Source organism: Schistocerca gregaria, chromosome 8 (genome assembly GCF_023897955.1).
Source record: "Schistocerca gregaria isolate iqSchGreg1 chromosome 8, iqSchGreg1.2, whole genome shotgun sequence".
Lineage (NCBI taxonomy): Eukaryota > Metazoa > Arthropoda > Insecta > Orthoptera > Acrididae > Schistocerca > Schistocerca gregaria.
In genome coordinates, this window is record NC_064927.1 from 96,103,446 (window position 1) to 96,128,494 (window position 25,049).

General features: G+C 51.7%; 14 non-coding genes across 14 annotated transcripts; all 14 read left to right on the top strand.

The window, feature by feature from the left end:
• The first annotated feature begins 1,090 nt into the window (after nucleotides 1–1,090).
• On the top strand, nucleotides 1,091–1,162 carry Trnag-ccc (transfer RNA glycine (anticodon CCC)). The gene has a single exon. It is a non-coding gene; the product is annotated as a tRNA-Gly (tRNA).
• A 1,678-nt stretch (nucleotides 1,163–2,840) lies between these two features.
• On the top strand, nucleotides 2,841–2,912 carry Trnag-ccc (transfer RNA glycine (anticodon CCC)). Its single transcript has one exon. It is a non-coding gene; the product is annotated as a tRNA-Gly (tRNA).
• A 1,688-nt stretch (nucleotides 2,913–4,600) lies between these two features.
• Trnag-ccc (transfer RNA glycine (anticodon CCC)) lies at nucleotides 4,601–4,672 on the top strand. The gene has a single exon. It is a non-coding gene; the product is annotated as a tRNA-Gly (tRNA).
• A 1,688-nt stretch (nucleotides 4,673–6,360) lies between these two features.
• On the top strand, nucleotides 6,361–6,432 carry Trnag-ccc (transfer RNA glycine (anticodon CCC)). The gene has a single exon. It is a non-coding gene; the product is annotated as a tRNA-Gly (tRNA).
• Nucleotides 6,433–8,110: 1,678 nt separating this feature from the next.
• On the top strand, nucleotides 8,111–8,182 carry Trnag-ccc (transfer RNA glycine (anticodon CCC)). The gene has a single exon. It is a non-coding gene; the product is annotated as a tRNA-Gly (tRNA).
• Nucleotides 8,183–9,860: 1,678 nt separating this feature from the next.
• Nucleotides 9,861–9,932, top strand: Trnag-ccc (transfer RNA glycine (anticodon CCC)). The gene has a single exon. It is a non-coding gene; the product is annotated as a tRNA-Gly (tRNA).
• A 1,688-nt stretch (nucleotides 9,933–11,620) lies between these two features.
• Trnag-ccc (transfer RNA glycine (anticodon CCC)) lies at nucleotides 11,621–11,692 on the top strand. The gene has a single exon. It is a non-coding gene; the product is annotated as a tRNA-Gly (tRNA).
• Nucleotides 11,693–13,380: 1,688 nt separating this feature from the next.
• On the top strand, nucleotides 13,381–13,452 carry Trnag-ccc (transfer RNA glycine (anticodon CCC)). Its single transcript has one exon. It is a non-coding gene; the product is annotated as a tRNA-Gly (tRNA).
• A 1,688-nt stretch (nucleotides 13,453–15,140) lies between these two features.
• Trnag-ccc (transfer RNA glycine (anticodon CCC)) lies at nucleotides 15,141–15,212 on the top strand. Its single transcript has one exon. It is a non-coding gene; the product is annotated as a tRNA-Gly (tRNA).
• A 1,688-nt stretch (nucleotides 15,213–16,900) lies between these two features.
• On the top strand, nucleotides 16,901–16,972 carry Trnag-ccc (transfer RNA glycine (anticodon CCC)). Its single transcript has one exon. It is a non-coding gene; the product is annotated as a tRNA-Gly (tRNA).
• A 1,688-nt stretch (nucleotides 16,973–18,660) lies between these two features.
• Trnag-ccc (transfer RNA glycine (anticodon CCC)) lies at nucleotides 18,661–18,732 on the top strand. The gene has a single exon. It is a non-coding gene; the product is annotated as a tRNA-Gly (tRNA).
• Nucleotides 18,733–20,420: 1,688 nt separating this feature from the next.
• On the top strand, nucleotides 20,421–20,492 carry Trnag-ccc (transfer RNA glycine (anticodon CCC)). Its single transcript has one exon. It is a non-coding gene; the product is annotated as a tRNA-Gly (tRNA).
• A 1,688-nt stretch (nucleotides 20,493–22,180) lies between these two features.
• On the top strand, nucleotides 22,181–22,252 carry Trnag-ccc (transfer RNA glycine (anticodon CCC)). Its single transcript has one exon. It is a non-coding gene; the product is annotated as a tRNA-Gly (tRNA).
• Nucleotides 22,253–23,940: 1,688 nt separating this feature from the next.
• Nucleotides 23,941–24,012, top strand: Trnag-ccc (transfer RNA glycine (anticodon CCC)). Its single transcript has one exon. It is a non-coding gene; the product is annotated as a tRNA-Gly (tRNA).
• Nucleotides 24,013–25,049: the final 1,037 nt, after the last annotated feature.

The window sequence follows — 25,049 nt, forward strand, 5'->3', positions numbered from 1 at the left end:
TAACTTCATTAATCGAAAGGGAGCCGGCCGTTGGCGACCCCTGAGCGAAACGTTCAGACTTGTAGCTCGATGTGCAGATCATTTGGAATCTACGTGGCAGAGTCTCGCGGGAGACTGCATTTCCTATTAGCGGAGAAAGTGGGATGGCCTGTGGAGGGATCGAACCCATGACCTTCTCGTTACCAGCACGACGCTATACCCCACAGGGCTAACGAGCCACGCAACACTGTCGCATCAGCAGTCCAAAACCGCAAAATCATCTCCTCTTCCTTAAAAACGGCCCCGCCAATCACGTGAGCATGTATCTCTTTTCCTTGACTTTCTCTCACCTTATACTTGGAACCCAGAGCAGCAACACCACGAAGACGAAAAACGGCCCTGAGAAGATTTCTCATCTCAGCCTGGAAAATTGACGTTCCGGTACCAGTAATCGAACCCTGGCCTCCTGTGTGAAAGCCAGGTATCCTAGCCACTAGACCATACCGGACATACCTCAAGTATCAGCTACGTGTGAATGGGTCCAGATATATTTCTCCTCCACGAACTTTACGGCCGAATCTGGCGCCAACGCTGAACTCTGTCCGCCACCACGATCCCGCTTACTCACTCCCAAAGCGCCCAAGTCATACTACACAAACATCGCTTTCAGTCTCAAGTGTGAGTAGCAAAACAATAATTAGTAATAACTGGAAACAAACACTCTCACGTTGACGCAAAGGAGCCTGGGTGGTAATAAACTGTAAATGCGGCCTTACCTCGCAAAAGCTATGCTGTGCGTTTCACCGTCGTGGAGAGAAAATGAAATGGCTGGGGAGAGGGTCGAACGTACGCCCTTGAGAAGACGTCACGCGCTGCCCACTGCGACAGGGAAGCACACAGGAATTCTTTTCCCACCATGCCGAACACGAAAGGGTGGACTTCTCAGCGGAAGTCAGTCCTGCGTCTAGTTACAGTGCATCGCCCTGGGAGCGGCGTGGACCCGCGTTCGGGTGTGCTGGCGGGCAGGGCGCCTGCAGAAGGGTCGCTTCGGCCTCTGGTGGGAGCAGGGGCGGCAACGGATCGCGACACAGGATGCGTGCAGCGGAACGCAGCGGTGGTGGTGTAACGGTCAGCATGGTTGCTTCCCACGCAGTTGATCCGGGTTCGATTCCCGGCCACCGCAAAAGGACTGTCACTTTTGCGTAGCGCAATAGTGTGTGTTCAACACCATGCGATCCTCGAAATTGCCAAGTGTCGCTGCACAAGTAGTATCTGCTCGTCTCTCGCCTCGTTGCAGCTAAGTGGGCGGCCCCTTCATCGTGTGTCGACTTGGCTCGACTGCCGCTCGCTGCCGCTCGGCGGTAGGGCCAATATGACAGAAGCAGTACGACAATCGGCTGCGAGAAACACGGTAATCAAGAGTACCTTTCCTTTTCAATTCGAAAAGCTAAATTTTCATTTACAAATTTCCCAATTCTCACTGCTCCCCTACAGTGTTATCTACGATATTTGAGAAATTATCTGTGGATTCGTACGGTTCTGTTACTGCCAAATTCGTTCCTGCACTTTACTTTCGCTCTTTTTGCAAAGAACCTCTTTAAATTTTGGATCCTATGTTCGTTAACGTAATTTAAGTTGCTGTGGGAGGCATCATAGCACATCAACACTGTAACACAAAAGGGGGAGAGTGGGGGTGAAAGGGGAAAGGTCCAATAGCACGCAGAGATCCCGCCTATCACCCATGTAATCACTAACCACGCCCACCTCTGCTTAACTTCATTAATCGAAAGGGAGCCGGCCGTTGGCGACCCCTGAGCGAAACGTTCAGACTTGTAGCTCGATGTGCAGATCATTTGGAATCTACGTGGCAGAGTCTCGCGGGAGACTGCATTTCCTATTAGCGGAGAAAGTGGGATGGCCTGTGGAGGGATCGAACCCATGACCTTCTCGTTACCAGCACGACGCTATACCCCACAGGGCTAACGAGCCACGCAACACTGTCGCATCAGCAGTCCAAAACCGCAAAATCATCTCCTCTTCCTTAAAAACGGCCCCGCCAATCACGTGAGCATGTATCTCTTTTCCTTGACTTTCTCTCACCTTATACTTGGAACCCAGAGCAGCAACACCACGAAGACGAAAAACGGCCCTGAGAAGATTTCTCATCTCAGCCTGGAAAATTGACGTTCCGGTACCAGTAATCGAACCCTGGCCTCCTGTGTGAAAGCCAGGTATCCTAGCCACTAGACCATACCGGACATACCTCAAGTATCAGCTACGTGTGAATGGGTCCAGATATATTTCTCCTCCACGAACTTTACGGCCGAATCTGGCGCCAACGCTGAACTCTGTCCGCCACCACGATCCCGCTTACTCACTCCCAAAGCGCCCAAGTCATACTACACAAACATCGCTTTCAGTCTCAAGTGTGAGTAGCAAAACAATAATTAGTAATAACTGGAAACAAACACTCTCACGTTGACGCAAAGGAGCCTGGGTGGTAATAAACTGTAAATGCGGCCTTACCTCGCAAAAGCTATGCTGTGCGTTTCACCGTCGTGGAGAGAAAATGAAATGGCTGGGGAGAGGGTCGAACGTACGCCCTTGAGAAGACGTCACGCGCTGCCCACTGCAACAGGGAAGCACACAGGAATTCTTTTCCCACCATGCCGAACACGAAAGGGTGGACTTCTCAGCGGAAGTCAGTCCTGCGTCTAGTTACAGTGCATCGCCCTGGGAGCGGCGTGGACCCGCGTTCGGGTGTGCTAGCGGGCAGGGCGCCTGCAGAAGGGTCGCTTCGGCCTCTGGTGGGAGCAGGGGCGGCAACGGATCGCGACACAGGATGCGTGCAGCGGAATGCAGCGGTGGTGGTGTAACGGTCAGCATGGTTGCTTCCCAAGCAGTTGATCCGGGTTCGATTCCCGGCCACCGCAAAAGGACTGTCACTTTTGCGTAGCGCAATAGTGTGTGTTCAACACCATGCGATCCTCGAAATTGCCAAGTGTCGCTGCACAAGTAGTATCTGCTCGTCTCTCGCCTCGTTGCAGCTAAGTGGGCGGCCCCTTCATCGTGTGTCGACTTGGCCCGACTTTGCTCGACTGCCGCTCGCTGCCGCTCGGCGGTAGGGCCAATATGACAGAAGCAGTACGACAATCGGCTGCGAGAAACACGGTAATCAAGAGTACCTTTTCTTTTCAATTCGAAAAGCTAAATTTTCATTTACAAATTTCGCAATTCTCACTGCTCCCCTACAGTGTTATCTACGATATTTGAGAAATTATCTGTGGATTCGTACGGTTCTGTTACTGCCAAATTCGTTCCTGCACTTTACTTTCGCTCTTTTTGCAAAGAACCTCTTTAAATTTTGGATCCTATGTTCGTTAACGTAATTTAAGTTGCTGTGGGAGGCATCATAGCACATCAACACTGTAATACAAAAGGGGGAGAGTGGGGGTGAAAGGGGAAAGGTCCAAGAGCACGCAGAGATCCCGCCTATCACCCATGTAATCACTAACCACGCCCACCTCTGCTTAACTTCATTAATCGAAAGGGAGCCGGCCGTTGGCGACCCCTGAGCGAAACGTTCAGACTTGTAGCTCGATGTGCAGATCATTTGGAATCTACGTGGCAGAGTCTCGCGGGAGACTGCATTTCCTATTAGCGGAGAAAGTGGGATGGCCTGTGGAGGGATCGAACCCATGACCTTCTCGCTACCAGCACGACGCTATACCCCACAGGGCTAACGAGCCACGCAACACTGTCGCATCAGCAGTCCAAAACCGCAAAATCATCTCCTCTTCCTTAAAAACGGCCCCGCCAATCACGTGAGCATGTATCTCTTTTCCTTGACTTTCTCTCACCTTATACTTGGAACCCAGAGCAGCAACACCACGAAGACGAAAAACGGCCCTGAGAAGATTTCTCATCTCAGCCTGGAAAATTGACGTTCCGGTACCAGTAATCGAACCCTGGCCTCCTGTGTGAAAGCCAGGTATCCTAGCCACTAGACCATACCGGACATACCTCAAGTATCAGCTACGTGTGAATGGGTCCAGATATATTTCTCCTCCACGAACTTTACGGCCGAATCTGGCGCCAACGCTGAACTCTGTCCGCCACCACGATCCCGCTTACTCACTCCCAAAGCGCCCAAGTCATACTACACAAACATCGCTTTCAGTCTCAAGTGTGAGTAGCAAAACAATAATTAGTAATAACTGGAAACAAACACTCTCACGTTGACGCAAAGGAGCCTGGGTGGTAATAAACTGTAAATGCGGCCTTACCTCGCAAAAGCTATGCTGTGCGTTTCACCGTCGTGGAGAGAAAATGAAATGGCTGGGGAGAGGGTCGAACGTACGCCCTTGAGAAGACGTCACGCGCTGCCCACTGCGACAGGGAAGCACACAGGAATTCTTTTCCCACCATGCCGAACACGAAAGGGTGGACTTCTCAGCGGAAGTCAGTCCTGCGTCTAGTTACAGTGCATCGCCCTGGGAGCGGCGTGGACCCGCGTTCGGGTGTGCTGGCGGGCAGGGCGCCTGCAGAAGGGTCGCTTCGGCCTCTGGTGGGAGCAGGGGCGGCAACGGATCGCGACACAGGATGCGTGCAGCGGAATGCAGCGGTGGTGGTGTAACGGTCAGCATGGTTGCTTCCCAAGCAGTTGATCCGGGTTCGATTCCCGGCCACCGCAAAAGGACTGTCACTTTTGCGTAGCGCAATAGTGTGTGTTCAACACCATGCGATCCTCGAAATTGCCAAGTGTCGCTGCACAAGTAGTATCTGCTCGTCTCTCGCCTCGTTGCAGCTAAGTGGGCGGCCCCTTCATCGTGTGTCGACTTGGCCCGACTTTGCTCGACTGCCGCTCGCTGCCGCTCGGCGGTAGGGCCAATATGACAGAAGCAGTACGACAATCGGCTGCGAGAAACACGGTAATCAAGAGTACCTTTTCTTTTCAATTCGAAAAGCTAAATTTTTATTTACAAATTTCGCAATTCTCACTGCTCCCCTACAGTGTTATCTACGATATTTGAGAAATTATCTGTGGATTCGTACGGTTCTGTTACTGCCAAATTCGTTCCTGCACTTTACTTTCGCTCTTTTTGCAAAGAACCTCTTTAAATTTTGGATCCTATGTTCGTTAACGTAATTTAAGTTGCTGTGGGAGGCATCATAGCACATCAACACTGTAATACAAAAGGGGGAGAGTGGGGGTGAAAGGGGAAAGGTCCAAGAGCACGCAGAGATCCCGCCTATCACCCATGTAATCACTAACCACGCCCACCTCTGCTTAACTTCATTAATCGAAAGGGAGCCGGCCGTTGGCGACCCCTGAGCGAAACGTTCAGACTTGTAGCTCGATGTGCAGATCATTTGGAATCTACGTGGCAGAGTCTCGCGGGAGACTGCATTTCCTATTAGCGGAGAAAGTGGGATGGCCTGTGGAGGGATCGAACCCATGACCTTCTCGCTACCAGCACGACGCTATACCCCACAGGGCTAACGAGCCACGCAACACTGTCGCATCAGCAGTCCAAAACCGCAAAATCATCTCCTCTTCCTTAAAAACGGCCCCGCCAATCACGTGAGCATGTATCTCTTTTCCTTGACTTTCTCTCACCTTATACTTGGAACCCAGAGCAGCAACACCACGAAGACGAAAAACGGCCCTGAGAAGATTTCTCATCTCAGCCTGGAAAATTGACGTTCCGGTACCAGTAATCGAACCCTGGCCTCCTGTGTGAAAGCCAGGTATCCTAGCCACTAGACCATACCGGACATACCTCAAGTATCAGCTACGTGTGAATGGGTCCAGATATATTTCTCCTCCACGAACTTTACGGCCGAATCTGGCGCCAACGCTGAACTCTGTCCGCCACCACGATCCCGCTTACTCACTCCCAAAGCGCCCAAGTCATACTACACAAACATCGCTTTCAGTCTCAAGTGTGAGTAGCAAAACAATAATTAGTAATAACTGGAAACAAACACTCTCACGTTGACGCAAAGGAGCCTGGGTGGTAATAAACTGTAAATGCGGCCTTACCTCGCAAAAGCTATGCTGTGCGTTTCACCGTCGTGGAGAGAAAATGAAATGGCTGGGGAGAGGGTCGAACGTACGCCCTTGAGAAGACGTCACGCGCTGCCCACTGCGACAGGGAAGCACACAGGAATTCTTTTCCCACCATGCCGAACACGAAAGGGTGGACTTCTCAGCGGAAGTCAGTCCTGCGTCTAGTTACAGTGCATCGCCCTGGGAGCGGCGTGGACCCGCGTTCGGGTGTGCTGGCGGGCAGGGCGCCTGCAGAAGGGTCGCTTCGGCCTCTGGTGGGAGCAGGGGCGGCAACGGATCGCGACACAGGATGCGTGCAGCGGAACGCAGCGGTGGTGGTGTAACGGTCAGCATGGTTGCTTCCCACGCAGTTGATCCGGGTTCGATTCCCGGCCACCGCAAAAGGACTGTCACTTTTGCGTAGCGCAATAGTGTGTGTTCAACACCATGCGATCCTCGAAATTGCCAAGTGTCGCTGCACAAGTAGTATCTGCTCGTCTCTCGCCTCGTTGCAGCTAAGTGGGCGGCCCCTTCATCGTGTGTCGACTTGGCTCGACTGCCGCTCGCTGCCGCTCGGCGGTAGGGCCAATATGACAGAAGCAGTACGACAATCGGCTGCGAGAAACACGGTAATCAAGAGTACCTTTCCTTTTCAATTCGAAAAGCTAAATTTTCATTTACAAATTTCCCAATTCTCACTGCTCCCCTACAGTGTTATCTACGATATTTGAGAAATTATCTGTGGATTCGTACGGTTCTGTTACTGCCAAATTCGTTCCTGCACTTTACTTTCGCTCTTTTTGCAAAGAACCTCTTTAAATTTTGGATCCTATGTTCGTTAACGTAATTTAAGTTGCTGTGGGAGGCATCATAGCACATCAACACTGTAACACAAAAGGGGGAGAGTGGGGGTGAAAGGGGAAAGGTCCAATAGCACGCAGAGATCCCGCCTATCACCCATGTAATCACTAACCACGCCCACCTCTGCTTAACTTCATTAATCGAAAGGGAGCCGGCCGTTGGCGACCCCTGAGCGAAACGTTCAGACTTGTAGCTCGATGTGCAGATCATTTGGAATCTACGTGGCAGAGTCTCGCGGGAGACTGCATTTCCTATTAGCGGAGAAAGTGGGATGGCCTGTGGAGGGATCGAACCCATGACCTTCTCGTTACCAGCACGACGCTATACCCCACAGGGCTAACGAGCCACGCAACACTGTCGCATCAGCAGTCCAAAACCGCAAAATCATCTCCTCTTCCTTAAAAACGGCCCCGCCAATCACGTGAGCATGTATCTCTTTTCCTTGACTTTCTCTCACCTTATACTTGGAACCCAGAGCAGCAACACCACGAAGACGAAAAACGGCCCTGAGAAGATTTCTCATCTCAGCCTGGAAAATTGACGTTCCGGTACCAGTAATCGAACCCTGGCCTCCTGTGTGAAAGCCAGGTATCCTAGCCACTAGACCATACCGGACATACCTCAAGTATCAGCTACGTGTGAATGGGTCCAGATATATTTCTCCTCCACGAACTTTACGGCCGAATCTGGCGCCAACGCTGAACTCTGTCCGCCACCACGATCCCGCTTACTCACTCCCAAAGCGCCCAAGTCATACTACACAAACATCGCTTTCAGTCTCAAGTGTGAGTAGCAAAACAATAATTAGTAATAACTGGAAACAAACACTCTCACGTTGACGCAAAGGAGCCTGGGTGGTAATAAACTGTAAATGCGGCCTTACCTCGCAAAAGCTATGCTGTGCGTTTCACCGTCGTGGAGAGAAAATGAAATGGCTGGGGAGAGGGTCGAACGTACGCCCTTGAGAAGACGTCACGCGCTGCCCACTGCAACAGGGAAGCACACAGGAATTCTTTTCCCACCATGCCGAACACGAAAGGGTGGACTTCTCAGCGGAAGTCAGTCCTGCGTCTAGTTACAGTGCATCGCCCTGGGAGCGGCGTGGACCCGCGTTCGGGTGTGCTAGCGGGCAGGGCGCCTGCAGAAGGGTCGCTTCGGCCTCTGGTGGGAGCAGGGGCGGCAACGGATCGCGACACAGGATGCGTGCAGCGGAATGCAGCGGTGGTGGTGTAACGGTCAGCATGGTTGCTTCCCAAGCAGTTGATCCGGGTTCGATTCCCGGCCACCGCAAAAGGACTGTCACTTTTGCGTAGCGCAATAGTGTGTGTTCAACACCATGCGATCCTCGAAATTGCCAAGTGTCGCTGCACAAGTAGTATCTGCTCGTCTCTCGCCTCGTTGCAGCTAAGTGGGCGGCCCCTTCATCGTGTGTCGACTTGGCTCGACTGCCGCTCGCTGCCGCTCGGCGGTAGGGCCAATATGACAGAAGCAGTACGACAATCGGCTGCGAGAAACACGGTAATCAAGAGTACCTTTTCTTTTCAATTCGAAAAGCTAAATTTTCATTTACAAATTTCGCAATTCTCACTGCTCCCCTACAGTGTTATCTACGATATTTGAGAAATTATCTGTGGATTCGTACGGTTCTGTTACTGCCAAATTCGTTCCTGCACTTTACTTTCGCTCTTTTTGCAAAGAACCTCTTTAAATTTTGGATCCTATGTTCGTTAACGTAATTTAAGTTGCTGTGGGAGGCATCATAGCACATCAACACTGTAATACAAAAGGGGGAGAGTGGGGGTGAAAGGGGAAAGGTCCAAGAGCACGCAGAGATCCCGCCTATCACCCATGTAATCACTAACCACGCCCACCTCTGCTTAACTTCATTAATCGAAAGGGAGCCGGCCGTTGGCGACCCCTGAGCGAAACGTTCAGACTTGTAGCTCGATGTGCAGATCATTTGGAATCTACGTGGCAGAGTCTCGCGGGAGACTGCATTTCCTATTAGCGGAGAAAGTGGGATGGCCTGTGGAGGGATCGAACCCATGACCTTCTCGCTACCAGCACGACGCTATACCCCACAGGGCTAACGAGCCACGCAACACTGTCGCATCAGCAGTCCAAAACCGCAAAATCATCTCCTCTTCCTTAAAAACGGCCCCGCCAATCACGTGAGCATGTATCTCTTTTCCTTGACTTTCTCTCACCTTATACTTGGAACCCAGAGCAGCAACACCACGAAGACGAAAAACGGCCCTGAGAAGATTTCTCATCTCAGCCTGGAAAATTGACGTTCCGGTACCAGTAATCGAACCCTGGCCTCCTGTGTGAAAGCCAGGTATCCTAGCCACTAGACCATACCGGACATACCTCAAGTATCAGCTACGTGTGAATGGGTCCAGATATATTTCTCCTCCACGAACTTTACGGCCGAATCTGGCGCCAACGCTGAACTCTGTCCGCCACCACGATCCCGCTTACTCACTCCCAAAGCGCCCAAGTCATACTACACAAACATCGCTTTCAGTCTCAAGTGTGAGTAGCAAAACAATAATTAGTAATAACTGGAAACAAACACTCTCACGTTGACGCAAAGGAGCCTGGGTGGTAATAAACTGTAAATGCGGCCTTACCTCGCAAAAGCTATGCTGTGCGTTTCACCGTCGTGGAGAGAAAATGAAATGGCTGGGGAGAGGGTCGAACGTACGCCCTTGAGAAGACGTCACGCGCTGCCCACTGCGACAGGGAAGCACACAGGAATTCTTTTCCCACCATGCCGAACACGAAAGGGTGGACTTCTCAGCGGAAGTCAGTCCTGCGTCTAGTTACAGTGCATCGCCCTGGGAGCGGCGTGGACCCGCGTTCGGGTGTGCTGGCGGGCAGGGCGCCTGCAGAAGGGTCGCTTCGGCCTCTGGTGGGAGCAGGGGCGGCAACGGATCGCGACACAGGATGCGTGCAGCGGAATGCAGCGGTGGTGGTGTAACGGTCAGCATGGTTGCTTCCCAAGCAGTTGATCCGGGTTCGATTCCCGGCCACCGCAAAAGGACTGTCACTTTAGCGTAGCGCAATAGTGTGTGTTCAACACCATGCGATCCTCGAAATTGCCAAGTGTCGCTGCACAAGTAGTATCTGCTCGTCTCTCGCCTCGTTGCAGCTAAGTGGGCGGCCCCTTCATCGTGTGTCGACTTGGCCCGACTTTGCTCGACTGCCGCTCGCTGCCGCTCGGCGGTAGGGCCAATATGACAGAAGCAGTACGACAATCGGCTGCGAGAAACACGATAATCAAGAGTACCTTTTCTTTTCAATTCGAAAAGCTAAATTTTCATTTACAAATTTCGCAATTCTCACTGCTCCCCTACAGTGTTATCTACGATATTTGAGAAATTATCTGTGGATTCGTACGGTTCTGTTACTGCCAAATTCGTTCCTGCACTTTACTTTCGCTCTTTTTGCAAAGAACCTCTTTAAATTTTGGATCCTATGTTCGTTAACGTAATTTAAGTTGCTGTGGGAGGCATCATAGCACATCAACACTGTAATACAAAAGGGGGAGAGTGGGGGTGAAAGGGGAAAGGTCCAAGAGCACGCAGAGATCCCGCCTATCACCCATGTAATCACTAACCACGCCCACCTCTGCTTAACTTCATTAATCGAAAGGGAGCCGGCCGTTGGCGACCCCTGAGCGAAACGTTCAGACTTGTAGCTCGATGTGCAGATCATTTGGAATCTACGTGGCAGAGTCTCGCGGGAGACTGCATTTCCTATTAGCGGAGAAAGTGGGATGGCCTGTGGAGGGATCGAACCCATGACCTTCTCGCTACCAGCACGACGCTATACCCCACAGGGCTAACGAGCCACGCAACACTGTCGCATCAGCAGTCCAAAACCGCAAAATCATCTCCTCTTCCTTAAAAACGGCCCCGCCAATCACGTGAGCATGTATCTCTTTTCCTTGACTTTCTCTCACCTTATACTTGGAACCCAGAGCAGCAACACCACGAAGACGAAAAACGGCCCTGAGAAGATTTCTCATCTCAGCCTGGAAAATTGACGTTCCGGTACCAGTAATCGAACCCTGGCCTCCTGTGTGAAAGCCAGGTATCCTAGCCACTAGACCATACCGGACATACCTCAAGTATCAGCTACGTGTGAATGGGTCCAGATATATTTCTCCTCCACGAACTTTACGGCCGAATCTGGCGCCAACGCTGAACTCTGTCCGCCACCACGATCCCGCTTACTCACTCCCAAAGCGCCCAAGTCATACTACACAAACATCGCTTTCAGTCTCAAGTGTGAGTAGCAAAACAATAATTAGTAATAACTGGAAACAAACACTCTCACGTTGACGCAAAGGAGCCTGGGTGGTAATAAACTGTAAATGCGGCCTTACCTCGCAAAAGCTATGCTGTGCGTTTCACCGTCGTGGAGAGAAAATGAAATGGCTGGGGAGAGGGTCGAACGTACGCCCTTGAGAAGACGTCACGCGCTGCCCACTGCGACAGGGAAGCACACAGGAATTCTTTTCCCACCATGCCGAACACGAAAGGGTGGACTTCTCAGCGGAAGTCAGTCCTGCGTCTAGTTACAGTGCATCGCCCTGGGAGCGGCGTGGACCCGCGTTCGGGTGTGCTGGCGGGCAGGGCGCCTGCAGAAGGGTCGCTTCGGCCTCTGGTGGGAGCAGGGGCGGCAACGGATCGCGACACAGGATGCGTGCAGCGGAATGCAGCGGTGGTGGTGTAACGGTCAGCATGGTTGCTTCCCAAGCAGTTGATCCGGGTTCGATTCCCGGCCACCGCAAAAGGACTGTCACTTTAGCGTAGCGCAATAGTGTGTGTTCAACACCATGCGATCCTCGAAATTGCCAAGTGTCGCTGCACAAGTAGTATCTGCTCGTCTCTCGCCTCGTTGCAGCTAAGTGGGCGGCCCCTTCATCGTGTGTCGACTTGGCCCGACTTTGCTCGACTGCCGCTCGCTGCCGCTCGGCGGTAGGGCCAATATGACAGAAGCAGTACGACAATCGGCTGCGAGAAACACGGTAATCAAGAGTACCTTTTCTTTTCAATTCGAAAAGCTAAATTTTCATTTACAAATTTCGCAATTCTCACTGCTCCCCTACAGTGTTATCTACGATATTTGAGAAATTATCTGTGGATTCGTACGGTTCTGTTACTGCCAAATTCGTTCCTGCACTTTACTTTCGCTCTTTTTGCAAAGAACCTCTTTAAATTTTGGATCCTATGTTCGTTAACGTAATTTAAGTTGCTGTGGGAGGCATCATAGCACATCAACACTGTAATACAAAAGGGGGAGAGTGGGGGTGAAAGGGGAAAGGTCCAAGAGCACGCAGAGATCCCGCCTATCACCCATGTAATCACTAACCACGCCCACCTCTGCTTAACTTCATTAATCGAAAGGGAGCCGGCCGTTGGCGACCCCTGAGCGAAACGTTCAGACTTGTAGCTCGATGTGCAGATCATTTGGAATCTACGTGGCAGAGTCTCGCGGGAGACTGCATTTCCTATTAGCGGAGAAAGTGGGATGGCCTGTGGAGGGATCGAACCCATGACCTTCTCGCTACCAGCACGACGCTATACCCCACAGGGCTAACGAGCCACGCAACACTGTCGCATCAGCAGTCCAAAACCGCAAAATCATCTCCTCTTCCTTAAAAACGGCCCCGCCAATCACGTGAGCATGTATCTCTTTTCCTTGACTTTCTCTCACCTTATACTTGGAACCCAGAGCAGCAACACCACGAAGACGAAAAACGGCCCTGAGAAGATTTCTCATCTCAGCCTGGAAAATTGACGTTCCGGTACCAGTAATCGAACCCTGGCCTCCTGTGTGAAAGCCAGGTATCCTAGCCACTAGACCATACCGGACATACCTCAAGTATCAGCTACGTGTGAATGGGTCCAGATATATTTCTCCTCCACGAACTTTACGGCCGAATCTGGCGCCAACGCTGAACTCTGTCCGCCACCACGATCCCGCTTACTCACTCCCAAAGCGCCCAAGTCATACTACACAAACATCGCTTTCAGTCTCAAGTGTGAGTAGCAAAACAATAATTAGTAATAACTGGAAACAAACACTCTCACGTTGACGCAAAGGAGCCTGGGTGGTAATAAACTGTAAATGCGGCCTTACCTCGCAAAAGCTATGCTGTGCGTTTCACCGTCGTGGAGAGAAAATGAAATGGCTGGGGAGAGGGTCGAACGTACGCCCTTGAGAAGACGTCACGCGCTGCCCACTGCGACAGGGAAGCACACAGGAATTCTTTTCCCACCATGCCGAACACGAAAGGGTGGACTTCTCAGCGGAAGTCAGTCCTGCGTCTAGTTACAGTGCATCGCCCTGGGAGCGGCGTGGACCCGCGTTCGGGTGTGCTGGCGGGCAGGGCGCCTGCAGAAGGGTCGCTTCGGCCTCTGGTGGGAGCAGGGGCGGCAACGGATCGCGACACAGGATGCGTGCAGCGGAATGCAGCGGTGGTGGTGTAACGGTCAGCATGGTTGCTTCCCAAGCAGTTGATCCGGGTTCGATTCCCGGCCACCGCAAAAGGACTGTCACTTTTGCGTAGCGCAATAGTGTGTGTTCAACACCATGCGATCCTCGAAATTGCCAAGTGTCGCTGCACAAGTAGTATCTGCTCGTCTCTCGCCTCGTTGCAGCTAAGTGGGCGGCCCCTTCATCGTGTGTCGACTTGGCCCGACTTTGCTCGACTGCCGCTCGCTGCCGCTCGGCGGTAGGACCAATATGACAGAAGCAGTACGAAAATCGGCTGCGAGAAACACGGTAATCAAGAGTACCTTTCCTTTTCAGTTCGAAAAGCTAAATTTTCATTTACAAATTTCGCAATTCTCACTGCTCCCCTACAGTGTTATCTACGATATTTGAGAAATTATCTGTGGATTCGTACGGTTCTGTTACTGCCAAATTCGTTCCTGCACTTTACTTTCGCTCTTTTTGCAAAGAACCTCATTAAATTTTGGATCCTATGTTCGTTAACGTAATTTAAGTTGCTGTGGGAGGCATCATAGCACATCAACACTGTAATACAAAAGGGGGAGAGTGGGGGTGAAAGGGGAAAGGTCCAAGAGCACGCAGAGATCCCGCCTATCACCCATGTAATCACTAACCACGCCCACCTCTGCTTAACTTCATTAATCGAAAGGGAGCCGGCCGTTGGCGACCCCTGAGCGAAACGTTCAGACTTGTAGCTCGATGTGCAGATCATTTGGAATCTACGTGGCAGAGTCTCGCGGGAGACTGCATTTCCTATTAGCGGAGAAAGTGGGATGGCCTGTGGAGGGATCGAACCCATGACCTTCTCGCTACCAGCACGACGCTATACCCCACAGGGCTAACGAGCCACGCAACACTGTCGCATCAGCAGTCCAAAACCGCAAAATCATCTCCTCTTCCTTAAAAACGGCCCCGCCAATCACGTGAGCATGTATCTCTTTTCCTTGACTTTCTCTCACCTTATACTTGGAACCCAGAGCAGCAACACCACGAAGACGAAAAACGGCCCTGAGAAGATTTCTCATCTCAGCCTGGAAAATTGACGTTCCGGTACCAGTAATCGAACCCTGGCCTCCTGTGTGAAAGCCAGGTATCCTAGCCACTAGACCATACCGGACATACCTCAAGTATCAGCTACGTGTGAATGGGTCCAGATATATTTCTCCTCCACGAACTTTACGGCCGAATCTGGCGCCAACGCTGAACTCTGTCCGCCACCACGATCCCGCTTACTCACTCCCAAAGCGCCCAAGTCATACTACACAAACATCGCTTTCAGTCTCAAGTGTGAGTAGCAAAACAATAATTAGTAATAACTGGAAACAAACACTCTCACGTTGACGCAAAGGAGCCTGGGTGGTAATAAACTGTAAATGCGGCCTTACCTCGCAAAAGCTATGCTGTGCGTTTCACCGTCGTGGAGAGAAAATGAAATGGCTGGGGAGAGGGTCGAACGTACGCCCTTGAGAAGACGTCACGCGCTGCCCACTGCGACAGGGAAGCACACAGGAATTCTTTTCCCACCATGCCGAACACGAAAGGGTGGACTTCTCAGCGGAAGTCAGTCCTGCGTCTAGTTACAGTGCATCGCCCTGGGAGCGGCGTGGACCCGCGTTCGGGTGTGCTGGCGGGCAGGGCGCCTGCAGAAGGGTCGCTTCGGCCTCTGGTGGGAGCAGGGGCGGCAACGGATCGCGACACAGGATGCGTGCAGCGGAATGCAGCGGTGGTGGTGTAACGGTCAGCATGGTTGCTTCCCAAGCAGTTGATCCGGGTTCGATTCCCGGCCACCGCAAAAGGACTGTCACTTTTGCGTAGCGCAATAGTGTGTGTTCAACACCATGCGATCCTCGAAATTGCCAAGTGTCGCTGCACAAGTAGTATCTGCTCGTCTCTCGCCTCGTTGCAGCTAAGTGGGCGGCCCCTTCATCGTGTGTCGACTTGGCCCGACTTTGCTCGACTGCCGCTCGCTGCCGCTCGGCGGTAGGGCCAATATGACAGAAGCAGTACGACAATCGGCTGCGAGAAACACGGTAATCAAGAGTACCTTTCCTTTTCAGTTCGAAAAGCTAAATTTTCATTTACAAATTTCGCAATTCTCACTGCTCCCCTACAGTGTTATCTACGATATTTGAGAAATTATCTGTGGATTCGTACGGTTCTGTTACTGCCAAATTCGTTCCTGCACTTTACTTTCGCTCTTTTTGCAAAGAACCTCATTAAATTTTGGATCCTATGTTCGTTAACGTAATTTAAGTTTTTGTGGGAGGCATCATAGCACATCAACACTGTAATACAAAAGGGGGAGAGTGGGGGTGAAAGGGGAAAGGTCCAAGAGCACGCAGAGATCCCGCCTATCACCCATGTAATCACTAACCACGCCCACCTCTGCTTAACTTCATTAATCGAAAGGGAGCCGGCCGTTGGCGACCCCTGAGCGAAACGTTCAGACTTGTAGCTCGATGTGCAGATCATTTGGAATCTACGTGGCAGAGTCTCGCGGGAGACTGCATTTCCTATTAGCGGAGAAAGTGGGATGGCCTGTGGAGGGATCGAACCCATGACCTTCTCGCTACCAGCACGACGCTATACCCCACAGGGCTAACGAGCCACGCAACACTGTCGCATCAGCAGTCCAAAACCGCAAAATCATCTCCTCTTCCTTAAAAACGGCCCCGCCAATCACGTGAGCATGTATCTCTTTTCCTTGACTTTCTCTCACCTTATACTTGGAACCCAGAGCAGCAACACCACGAAGACGAAAAACGGCCCTGAGAAGATTTCTCATCTCAGCCTGGAAAATTGACGTTCCGGTACCAGTAATCGAACCCTGGCCTCCTGTGTGAAAGCCAGGTATCCTAGCCACTAGACCATACCGGACATACCTCAAGTATCAGCTACGTGTGAATGGGTCCAGAAATATTTCTCCTCCACGAACTTTACGGCCGAATCTGGCGCCAACGCTGAACTCTGTCCGCCACCACGATCCCGCTTACTCACTCCCAAAGCGCCCAAGTCATACTACACAAACATCGCTTTCAGTCTCAAGTGTGAGTAGCAAAACAATAATTAGTAATAACTGGAAACAAACACTCTCACGTTGACGCAAAGGAGCCTGGGTGGTAATAAACTGTAAATGCGGCCTTACCTCGCAAAAGCTATGCTGTGCGTTTCACCGTCGTGGAGAGAAAATGAAATGGCTGGGGAGAGGGTCGAACGTACGCCCTTGAGAAGACGTCACGCGCTGCCCACTGCGACAGGGAAGCACACAGGAATTCTTTTCCCACCATGCCGAACACGAAAGGGTGGACTTCTCAGCGGAAGTCAGTCCTGCGTCTAGTTACAGTGCATCGCCCTGGGAGCGGCGTGGACCCGCGTTCGGGTGTGCTGGCGGGCAGGGCGCCTGCAGAAGGGTCGCTTCGGCCTCTGGTGGGAGCAGGGGCGGCAACGGATCGCGACACAGGATGCGTGCAGCGGAATGCAGCGGTGGTGGTGTAACGGTCAGCATGGTTGCTTCCCAAGCAGTTGATCCGGGTTCGATTCCCGGCCACCGCAAAAGGACTGTCACTTTTGCGTAGCGCAATAGTGTGTGTTCAACACCATGCGATCCTCGAAATTGCCAAGTGTCGCTGCACAAGTAGTATCTGCTCGTCTCTCGCCTCGTTGCAGCTAAGTGGGCGGCCCCTTCATCGTGTGTCGACTTGGCCCGACTTTGCTCGACTGCCGCTCGCTGCCGCTCGGCGGTAGGGCCAATATGACAGAAGCAGTACGACAATCGGCTGCGAGAAACACGGTAATCAAGAGTACCTTTCCTTTTCAGTTCGAAAAGCTAAATTTTCATTTACAAATTTCGCAATTCTCACTGCTCCCCTACAGTGTTATCTACGATATTTGAGAAATTATCTGTGGATTCGTACGGTTCTGTTACTGCCAAATTCGTTCCTGCACTTTACTTTCGCTCTTTTTGCAAAGAACCTCTTTAAATTTTGGATCCTATGTTCGTTAACGTAATTTAAATTGCTGTGGGAGGCATCATAGCACATCAACACTGTAACACAAAAGGGGGAGAGTGGGGGTGAAAGGGGAAAGGTCCAAGAGCACGCAGAGATCCCGCCTATCACCCATGTAATCACTAACCACGCCCACCTCTGCTTAACTTCATTAATCGAAAGGGAGCCGGCCGTTGGCGACCCCTGAGCGAAACGTTCAGACTTGTAGCTCGATGTGCAGATCATTTGGAATCTACGTGGCAGAGTCTCGCGGGAGACTGCATTTCCTATTAGCGGAGAAAGTGGGATGGCCTGTGGAGGGATCGAACCCATGACCTTCTCGCTACCAGCACGACGCTATACCCCACAGGGCTAACGAGCCACGCAACACTGTCGCATCAGCAGTCCAAAACCGCAAAATCATCTCCTCTTCCTTAAAAACGGCCCCGCCAATCACGTGAGCATGTATCTCTTTTCCTTGACTTTCTCTCACCTTATACTTGGAACCCAGAGCAGCAACACCACGAAGACGAAAAACGGCCCTGAGAAGATTTCTCATCTCAGCCTGGAAAATTGACGTTCCGGTACCAGTAATCGAACCCTGGCCTCCTGTGTGAAAGCCAGGTATCCTAGCCACTAGACCATACCGGACATACCTCAAGTATCAGCTACGTGTGAATGGGTCCAGATATATTTCTCCTCCACGAACTTTACGGCCGAATCTGGCGCCAACGCTGAACTCTGTCCGCCACCACGATCCCGCTTACTCACTCCCAAAGCGCCCAAGTCATACTACACAAACATCGCTTTCAGTCTCAAGTGTGAGTAGCAAAACAATAATTAGTAATAACTGGAAACAAACACTCTCACGTTGACGCAAAGGAGCCTGGGTGGTAATAAACTGTAAATGCGGCCTTACCTCGCAAAAGCTATGCTGTGCGTTTCACCGTCGTGGAGAGAAAATGAAATGGCTGGGGAGAGGGTCGAACGTACGCCCTTGAGAAGACGTCACGCGCTGCCCACTGCGACAGGGAAGCACACAGGAATTCTTTTCCCACCATGCCGAACACGAAAGGGTGGACTTCTCAGCGGAAGTCAGTCCTGCGTCTAGTTACAGTGCATCGCCCTGGGAGCGGCGTGGACCCGCGTTCGGGTGTGCTGGCGGGCAGGGCGCCTGCAGAAGGGTCGCTTCGGCCTCTGGTGGGAGCAGGGGCGGCAACGGATCGCGACACAGGATGCGTGCAGTGGAATGCAGCGGTGGTGGTGTAACGGTCAGCATGGTTGCTTCCCAAGCAGTTGATCCGGGTTCGATTCCCGGCCACCGCAAAAGGACTGTCACTTTAGCGTAGCGCAATAGTGTGTGTTCAACACCATGCGATCCTCGAAATTGCCAAGTGTCGCTGCACAAGTAGTATCTGCTCGTCTCTCGCCTCGTTGCAGCTAAGTGGGCGGCCCCTTCATCGTGTGTCGACTTGGCCCGACTTTGCTCGACTGCCGCTCGCTGCCGCTCGGCGTTAGGGCCAATATGACAGAAGCAGTACGACAATCGGCTGCGAGAAACACGGTAATCAAGAGTACCTTTCCTTTTCAATTCGAAAAGCTAAATTTTCATTTACAAATTTCGCAATTCTCACTGCTCCCCTACAGTGTTATCTACGATATTTGAGAAATTATCTGTGGATTCGTACGGTTCTGTTACTGCCAAATTCGTTCCTGCACTTTACTTTCGCTCTTTTTGCAAAGAACCTCTTTAAATTTTGGATCCTATGTTCGTTAACGTAATTTAAATTGCTGTGGGAGGCATCATAGCACATCAACACTGTACCACAAAAGGGGGAGAGTGGGGGTGAAAGGGGAAAGGTCCAAGAGCACGCAGAGATCCCGCCTATCACCCATGTAATCACTAACCACGCCCACCTCTGCTTAACTTCATTAATCGAAAGGGAGCCGGCCGTTGGCGACCCCTGAGCGAAACGTTCAGACTTGTAGCTCGATGTGCAGATCATTTGGAATCTACGTGGCAGAGTCTCGCGGGAGACTGCATTTCCTATTAGCGGAGAAAGTGGGATGGCCTGTGGAGGGATCGAACCCATGACCTTCTCGCTACCAGCACGACGCTATACCCCACAGGGCTAACGAGCCACGCAACACTGTCGCATCAGCAGTCCAAAACCGCAAAATCATCTCCTCTTCCTTAAAAACGGCCCCGCCAATCACGTGAGCATGTATCTCTTTTCCTTGACTTTCTCTCACCTTATACTTGGAACCCAGAGCAGCAACACCACGAAGACGAAAAACGGCCCTGAGAAGATTTCTCATCTCAGCCTGGAAAATTGACGTTCCGGTACCAGTAATCGAACCCTGGCCTCCTGTGTGAAAGCCAGGTATCCTAGCCACTAGACCATACCGGACATACCTCAAGTATCAGCTACGTGTGAATGGGTCCAGATATATTTCTCCTCCACGAACTTTACGGCCGAATCTGGCGCCAACGCTGAACTCTGTCCGCCACCACGATCCCGCTTACTCACTCCCAAAGCGCCCAAGTCATACTACACAAACATCGCTTTCAGTCTCAAGTGTGAGTAGCAAAACAATAATTAGTAATAACTGGAAACAAACACTCTCACGTTGACGCAAAGGAGCCTGGGTGGTAATAAACTGTAAATGCGGCCTTACCTCGCAAAAGCTATGCTGTGCGTTTCACCGTCGTGGAGAGAAAATGAAATGGCTGGGGAGAGGGTCGAACGTACGCCCTTGAGAAGACGTCACGCGCTGCCCACTGCGACAGGGAAGCACACAGGAATTCTTTTCCCACCATGCCGAACACGAAAGGGTGGACTTCTCAGCGGAAGTCAGTCCTGCGTCTAGTTACAGTGCATCGCCCTGGGAGCGGCGTGGACCCGCGTTCGGGTGTGCTGGCGGGCAGGGCGCCTGCAGAAGGGTCGCTTCGGCCTCTGGTGGGAGCAGGGGCGGCAACGGATCGCGACACAGGATGCGTGCAGCGGAATGCAGCGGTGGTGGTGTAACGGTCAGCATGGTTGCTTCCCAAGCAGTTGATCCGGGTTCGATTCCCGGCCACCGCAAAAGGACTGTCACTTTAGCGTAGCGCAATAGTGTGTGTTCAACACCATGCGATCCTCGAAATTGCCAAGTGTCGCTGCACAAGTAGTATCTGCTCGTCTCTCGCCTCGTTGCAGCTAAGTGGGCGGCCCCTTCATCGTGTGTCGACTTGGCCCGACTTTGCTCGACTGCCGCTCGCTGCCGCTCGGCGGTAGGGCCAATATGACAGAAGCAGTACGACAATCGGCTGCGAGAAACACGGTAATCAAGAGTACCTTTCCTTTTCAGTTCGAAAAGCTAAATTTTCATTTACAAATTTCGCAATTCTCACTGCTCCCCTACAGTGTTATCTACGATATTTGAGAAATTATCTGTGGATTCGTACGGTTCTGTTACTGCCAAATTCGTTCCTGCACTTTACTTTCGCTCTTTTTGCAAAGAACCTCTTTAAATTTTGGATCCTATGTTCGTTAACGTAATTTAAATTGCTGTGGGAGGCATCATAGCACATCAACACTGTAACACAAAAGGGGGAGAGTGGGGGTGAAAGGGGAAAGGTCCAAGAGCACGCAGAGATCCCGCCTATCACCCATGTAATCACTAACCACGCCCACCTCTGCTTAACTTCATTAATCGAAAGGGAGCCGGCCGTTGGCGACCCCTGAGCGAAACGTTCAGACTTGTAGCTCGATGTGCAGATCATTTGGAATCTACGTGGCAGAGTCTCGCGGGAGACTGCATTTCCTATTAGCGGAGAAAGTGGGATGGCCTGTGGAGGGATCGAACCCATGACCTTCTCGCTACCAGCACGACGCTATACCCCACAGGGCTAACGAGCCACGCAACACTGTCGCATCAGCAGTCCAAAACCGCAAAATCATCTCCTCTTCCTTAAAAACGGCCCCGCCAATCACGTGAGCATGTATCTCTTTTCCTTGACTTTCTCTCACCTTATACTTGGAACCCAGAGCAGCAACACCACGAAGACGAAAAACGGCCCTGAGAAGATTTCTCATCTCAGCCTGGAAAATTGACGTTCCGGTACCAGTAATCGAACCCTGGCCTCCTGTGTGAAAGCCAGGTATCCTAGCCACTAGACCATACCGGACATACCTCAAGTATCAGCTACGTGTGAATGGGTCCAGATATATTTCTCCTCCACGAACTTTACGGCCGAATCTGGCGCCAACGCTGAACTCTGTCCGCCACCACGATCCCGCTTACTCACTCCCAAAGCGCCCAAGTCATACTACACAAACATCGCTTTCAGTCTCAAGTGTGAGTAGCAAAACAATAATTAGTAATAACTGGAAACAAACACTCTCACGTTGACGCAAAGGAGCCTGGGTGGTAATAAACTGTAAATGCGGCCTTACCTCGCAAAAGCTATGCTGTGCGTTTCACCGTCGTGGAGAGAAAATGAAATGGCTGGGGAGAGGGTCGAACGTACGCCCTTGAGAAGACGTCACGCGCTGCCCACTGCGACAGGGAAGCACACAGGAATTCTTTTCCCACCATGCCGAACACGAAAGGGTGGACTTCTCAGCGGAAGTCAGTCCTGCGTCTAGTTACAGTGCATCGCCCTGGGAGCGGCGTGGACCCGCGTTCGGGTGTGCTGGCGGGCAGGGCGCCTGCAGAAGGGTCGCTTCGGCCTCTGGTGGGAGCAGGGGCGGCAACGGATCGCGACACAGGATGCGTGCAGCGGAATGCAGCGGTGGTGGTGTAACGGTCAGCATGGTTGCTTCCCAAGCAGTTGATCCGGGTTCGATTCCCGGCCACCGCAAAAGGACTGTCACTTTAGCGTAGCGCAATAGTGTGTGTTCAACACCATGCGATCCTCGAAATTGCCAAGTGTCGCTGCACAAGTAGTATCTGCTCGTCTCTCGCCTCGTTGCAGCTAAGTGGGCGGCCCCTTCATCGTGTGTCGACTTGGCCCGACTTTGCTCGACTGCCGCTCGCTGCCGCTCGGCGGTAGGGCCAATATGACAGAAGCAGTACGACAATCGGCTGCGAGAAACACGGTAATCAAGAGTACCTTTCCTTTTCAGTTCGAAAAGCTAAATTTTCATTTACAAATTTCGCAATTCTCACTGCTCCCCTACAGTGTTATCTACGATATTTGAGAAATTATCTGTGGATTCGTACGGTTCTGTTACTGCCAAATTCGTTCCTGCACTTTACTTTCGCTCTTTTTGCAAAGAACCTCTTTAAATTTTGGATCCTATGTTCGTTAACGTAATTTAAATTGCTGTGGGAGGCATCATAGCACATCAACACTGTAACACAAAAGGGGGAGAGTGGGGGTGAAAGGGGAAAGGTCCAAGAGCACGCAGAGATCCCGCCTATCACCCATGTAATCACTAACCACGCCCACCTCTGCTTAACTTCATTAATCGAAAGGGAGCCGGCCGTTGGCGACCCCTGAGCGAAACGTTCAGACTTGTAGCTCGATGTGCAGATCATTTGGAATCTACGTGGCAGAGTCTCGCGGGAGACTGCATTTCCTATTAGCGGAGAAAGTGGGATGGCCTGTGGAGGGATCGAACCCATGACCTTCTCGCTACCAGCACGACGCTATACCCCACAGGGCTAACGAGCCACGCAACACTGTCGCATCAGCAGTCCAAAACCGCAAAATCATCTCCTCTTCCTTAAAAACGGCCCCGCCAATCACGTGAGCATGTATCTCTTTTCCTTGACTTTCTCTCACCTTATACTTGGAACCCAGAGCAGCAACACCACGAAGACGAAAAACGGCCCTGAGAAGATTTCTCATCTCAGCCTGGAAAATTGACGTTCCGGTACCAGTAATCGAACCCTGGCCTCCTGTGTGAAAGCCAGGTATCCTAGCCACTAGACCATACCGGACATACCTCAAGTATCAGCTACGTGTGAATGGGTCCAGATATATTTCTCCTCCACGAACTTTACGGCCGAATCTGGCGCCAACGCTGAACTCTGTCCGCCACCACGATCCCGCTTACTCACTCCCAAAGCGCCCAAGTCATACTACACAAACATCGCTTTCAGTCTCAAGTGTGAGTAGCAAAACAATAATTAGTAATAACTGGAAACAAACACTCTCACGTTGACGCAAAGGAGCCTGGGTGGTAATAAACTGTAAATGCGGCCTTACCTCGCAAAAGCTATGCTGTGCGTTTCACCGTCGTGGAGAGAAAATGAAATGGCTGGGGAGAGGGTCGAACGTACGCCCTTGAGAAGACGTCACGCGCTGCCCACTGCGACAGGGAAGCACACAGGAATTCTTTTCCCACCATGCCGAACACGAAAGGGTGGACTTCTCAGCGGAAGTCAGTCCTGCGTCTAGTTACAGTGCATCGCCCTGGGAGCGGCGTGGACCCGCGTTCGGGTGTGCTGGCGGGCAGGGCGCCTGCAGAAGGGTCGCTTCGGCCTCTGGTGGGAGCAGGGGCGGCAACGGATCGCGACACAGGATGCGTGCAGCGGAATGCAGCGGTGGTGGTGTAACGGTCAGCATGGTTGCTTCCCAAGCAGTTGATCCGGGTTCGATTCCCGGCCACCGCAAAAGGACTGTCACTTTAGCGTAGCGCAATAGTGTGTGTTCAACACCATGCGATCCTCGAAATTGCCAAGTGTCGCTGCACAAGTAGTATCTGCTCGTCTCTCGCCTCGTTGCAGCTAAGTGGGCGGCCCCTTCATCGTGTGTCGACTTGGCCCGACTTTGCTCGACTGCCGCTCGCTGCCGCTCGGCGGTAGGGCCAATATGACAGAAGCAGTACGACAATCGGCTGCGAGAAACACGGTAATCAAGAGTACCTTTCCTTTTCAGTTCGAAAAGCTAAATTTTCATTTACAAATTTCGCAATTCTCACTGCTCCCCTACAGTGTTATCTACGATATTTGAGAAATTATCTGTGGATTCGTACGGTTCTGTTACTGCCAAATTCGTTCCTGCACTTTACTTTCGCTCTTTTTGCAAAGAACCTCTTTAAATTTTGGATCCTATGTTCGTTAACGTAATTTAAATTGCTGTGGGAGGCATCATAGCACATCAACACTGTAACACAAAAGGGGGAGAGTGGGGGTGAAAGGGGAAAGGTCCAAGAGCACGCAGAGATCCCGCCTATCACCCATGTAATCACTAACCACGCCCACCTCTGCTTAACTTCATTAATCGAAAGGGAGCCGGCCGTTGGCGACCCCTGAGCGAAACGTTCAGACTTGTAGCTCGATGTGCAGATCATTTGGAATCTACGTGGCAGAGTCTCGCGGGAGACTGCATTTCCTATTAGCGGAGAAAGTGGGATGGCCTGTGGAGGGATCGAACCCATGACCTTCTCGCTACCAGCACGACGCTATACCCCACAGGGCTAACGAGCCACGCAACACTGTCGCATCAGCAGTCCAAAACCGCAAAATCATCTCCTCTTCCTTAAAAACGGCCCCGCCAATCACGTGAGCATGTATCTCTTTTCCTTGACTTTCTCTCACCTTATACTTGGAACCCAGAGCAGCAACACCACGAAGACGAAAAACGGCCCTGAGAAGATTTCTCATCTCAGCCTGGAAAATTGACGTTCCGGTACCAGTAATCGAACCCT